Below are 4626 nucleotides of genomic sequence, written 5' to 3'. Positions count from 1 at the left end.
TCTTTGGGAAATTGAGGTCAGGAGGGAACGTGGCACTTTGCCTCCCAGGCTCCCCAGTATGTTATTTCACCTGCTGGGTACAGAAACTTCTCTCTGGAGTTCAATGAAGAAAGTGCTTCCTTTATGACTTACATGTGGGCTCCTGCACCCAGGAGTCACTGAGGTGTGACCCTTCCTTGACACAGACTTAGAACATCCACCAGGGAAAGCTGACACTCACCCTTTTGGAAGCCATTGTTCAAACTTACAGGTTGAAACCACAGCCAGCTTGTTTTTAATGAAATTACAGAAAAGGATTCTACTTGAAGTGGGAAGCAGATTGAGTGGGGAAAAAAAAAAAAGAAAATGTCCTCTCGAACCTCGTATCCCGACATTTTTAAAGTCAATCTTTTTCATTGTGTTCAATGTTATTAATATTACCATATTTGCTTCTTGAAAAGACCAGAGGCAACATGGTCCGCACATTTGGTTTTGGGAGCTCCAGACAATCTACTTTTGTGCACTGTCTCCATTTAAACTGAACGCCACCCCTACCAGTTACCTATTAGGCTCAAGACTCATTTAGACTTTCCAAGAGCCTCAGACTTTTAAGTTCTTGATGGCAATACTATTTTACTGTTTTAAGCATCCTTTATCTAATTGTGGAAGAGGTGTTGTGCTCCTCTGGAGGTCAGAGGACAGCTTGAGGGAGGTATCTTTCTCCTTTCACCCTGTGAGTCCCAGGAATCAAGCTTAGGTCGTTGGGATGCTGACAAGCACCTCCACTCTCAAACCATCTCCCAAGCCTTCCTGTTGATATGCCATGCTAATGTCCAGCAAACATTAGCCTAGCAAGTATCCAAGCCCACACTTAGCACCATGTGAGGTGCCAGAGCTAAAGGGGGCAACTAGCACATACATCTATCTATTCATGGTGTTTCCCAATACAGGACTCTGGATTTCTGGAGCATTTTTTTAAAAACATGTCATTGAAGCTATTCCAGGTAAAGGATGAATTAGCCCAGAGAAAAGCTAAATAACAATTCTGATCCTCTCAGAGAAATATGGAGGGGGGGATCCTTGATGAGTTGACCTTGGTATAAGGTGATGAAGCCCGGAATAGAAACAATTAATTTTTTATTGGAATTTGCATAGCAATTTTTTCATTTAATGATGATACCTCTGAGTTCCCATATTAAACCTAGTATTATTATTGAGAAGTGAATAAGTAGGTACTCATGGAAAAGAAATATCAGTTTAAAAATCATAACTACTGTCCTGGGAAATATGTACTTGTATTTCTTTGATTTAAGTGTTCCTGTCTTTTGTCTTCATTCACCTCTAATTCTGTTAATGACAGAGAGAAATAGTGAAACCAACATCTTTGATGTTTATCAGAAAATCATTCTGGTTTCTTACTCAGTTCTGTTTTCCCTGTTGTATTTACTGTGTGTATGGGGTGGTGCTGGTGCTGATGCTGGCGGTATGCTCAAACATGCATGTGGATGTCAGAAGACAACTTGTGTGAGTTGGTTTTCTTCTACCCTGTGGGTCACTGTGGATAGAACTCAGCTTGTCAGACTTGGAAGCAAGCGCACTTGGCCACGGAACCCTTTCACCAGCCCCTTTCTTGGTTTTTAAGTGATCCTGGATCCAGACATTATACCCTGTGAAATGTTCTAGAGCCGGATAAAGCTGTGATCCTGGAGTAAGATGTTCAGAGAGTCAACCTCCTGCTACCATGGACAAGCTCCTAGATCCTAGACAACCTGTATCAACTTGGTGGCCTCAGTAACCTTGGCTTTAAAAAGAAATATTATTGCCCAGCTTAGAGAATTCTTATAAGAACATTTTGTAACAAAGCCTTGTGGAATATTGTGTGTCTCAGACAATCTTCCAAGAACTTTTGTGCAAAATGTTTCTTTTACAAGTTTTGTTTTGTTTCATATTTGAGATGAGATCCCAGTAACCCAGGTTGTCTCACTTGCTAGCTGAGGATAACTTTGAACTCTTTATCTTCGAGTCTTTACATCCTGCTTTCTGGGATTACAGATGGGCACCATCATGCCAAACTTTCCTACGACGTTTTGAGGCCATGTTTTGTACATGAGGAAATGAAGCATGGAGAAGCTGTTTTCAGGCCAAGATCACACAGATGGCAGGGGTAGAATCAAGTCAAAACCCAGAGCTTGCTCTTTCTGCTGCTTCATTCAGGGTCTGTGAACATGTGGAAGGCACACAGGAGCGCTATGAGGCTCATTACTGCCCTGATCTGCTGTCTGTCTACCAAATGCTCCGAGGAGTCTCTACAAGATTCCTCTGGTCCAATGCTCTTTCCAAAGAGGAATGCTCTCTTCCTTCATGTCCTACTTCCCCATCCAGCAAGCTCTGCCCTCACTCACTCGTCTGTTCTCCCCTCCCAACATCCTCTTCTCTAGTTTTGCTTGTCCTTTTTAACACAGACATAAATGATGGTTACTCTTTCTTTATTTTTTTTTGTTTTGTTTTTAGTTTAAGTTTGAAAAATAGACAAATCAAGATTCCTTTATAAAGCTTACAGTCTTTGGTAGCGTCTGGATTGGACGTAAACACGAATTGCACAAGACTCTAAAAGCCTTTGTTGGCACTCCAAGAGAATAACCTGGGACCACTAACTTTCCGTTACTTGATGTCTTCTCTTAACTGCCTTCTCCACACAGGCAATGGTGCATTAATTTACACTCTGGGATGTATACACTGCACTGGTTTTTGATATGCCTCCCAGAAAGCCTTGCTGGGCATGTGCAAGTGTTTTCTAAGGAATGCCCGCTCTGTGAGGGGAACATGATGTACTCCAGTTTCTCATCGAAAGTGAATTTCAGTAAGATATTATCACTTGCTCAACACCACCAGGAAATTGGAATAATGAAGTCTTCAGCGTTTGCCAAAGATTCTGTGTTGATTTAGAATTGGTTGTTTTTCCACATATTCAGGGAGTTACTTGGAGTGGTTTTTCATGAAGAAAAGTTGGAGTTTAAGAAAGGGTCTAAATATAGACTTAAGTATAGGCATTAAAAGAAAGAAAGGTTTAAGAAAAGGACATTATTCTGGAGTGGACAAGGACTTCTCAAGAGAGAAGCTCACTGAATGAGTACTAGAATATACTGTTTCATATGTATAGAACAAAATATCACATTTCCAAAATAATAGAACCTGTTTTCATAAGGAATTTTGCAATTTTTCCAACAAGTGTTTTAAAAATCGATTGGATAATCTCTTTTCCTTCCCCAAGAAAGTAACTGTGGAATCATGATTCTAGTGTGTGTGTGTGAGAATTCTTATATATAATGATTTTATTTCATTTTCCCTCAAAATCCAATAAAACATTATCTCCTCATGAAAAGCTATAAAATTGTAGTCCTCCTGAAAAAGATATTTATAATTAATCTGAGGTTTCTCACATATTTAATCTATTAGTAGAAAAATTTCCCATCTGGACTCAAATTATCTTGCAAAAGTTTAAGAAGAGCCTTTAAAAAATCTCTAGCCACATGTTACTCTATTCTGTTGATGGCTCTTCATGGTGAACAAGAGAGAAGAATGCTGCTACAGGCCTCGTGAAAGCTTTCAGCAGGAGAAAGGCTGGCCCCCAGTTGTCTTCATCCCACTGGATGGTTTTATCAGTGGAAGCCACATACCCTCTGTCATGAAGACTTCACAAAGGAATTCTCCAATATGAATCGAGTTTAACCTTGTTTTGAGGCTTGTGAGTGTTGAGTGGCATCTCAGCATCTCCTGCTCCTTCACACTGAAGGAGCACCTGAACTACACGGGAACGGAATGGCTTGAGAAAGAAGTGAGACTGATTTTGTTTAAACATCTAAGATAGGGTCATTCTAAAGAGTAGTACCTGTTTTTTCAGAAAGTCACTGTTCCCACAAGAGACCCCAACCCATGCCTCTAAAACACAAGAGGTTTGGCACCACAGCAAATATCAAAAAAGGCAGACCTGGGCTGTGTGTGTGTGCACAGGTATACATGTTGCTGTATGTGCAGATGAGTATACACGTGTTTGCATCCTGAGGCCTTAAGTCAATCTCTGATGTAGCAATTTTCCCACATGGTCCACCTTGGTTTTTGGAGGTGGGGCATAGGGTGGGGGGACGGGGTCTCTAAGTGACCTGAAATTTAACTACACTAGCCTGGCTGGCCAGTGAAATGCAGGGAGCCTCCTGTGTCCACCTCCACAGTCCTAGGATTGCACGCTTTTGTAGACCTTGTAATCTTACCCAGGATTTTCCACATGAGTTCTGGAGATCAGTCTTGGGTCTTCAAGCAGTTTATCTACTGAACTATTTCCCCAGACCCTGTGTGTTCTTGTAACATTCTTGTTTTTCTGATTCACAGTTCATTGCACTCAACACACACACACACACACACACACAACAATATTATATACATTATATATACCTATTCAAAACACTCTTCTTTTTGTTTTGTCTTAAGTTACAAAACAAATGTGTAGAGGTCAGAAGACTGCTTGTAGAAGTTAGTTCTCGCTCTCTGCTATTTGAGATCCAGGAATCAAACCTCACTCTGTTGGGCTTGGCAGCAAGTACCTTCACCTGCTGAACCAACTCACGATCCCCTACATTTTAACTATTGCTA

Source organism: Grammomys surdaster, unplaced genomic scaffold (assembly GCF_004785775.1).
Source record: "Grammomys surdaster isolate TR1022 unplaced genomic scaffold, NIH_TR_1.0 125460, whole genome shotgun sequence".
Classification (NCBI taxonomy): domain Eukaryota; kingdom Metazoa; phylum Chordata; class Mammalia; order Rodentia; family Muridae; genus Grammomys; species Grammomys surdaster.
This window is presented reverse-complemented; position numbering follows the sequence as displayed.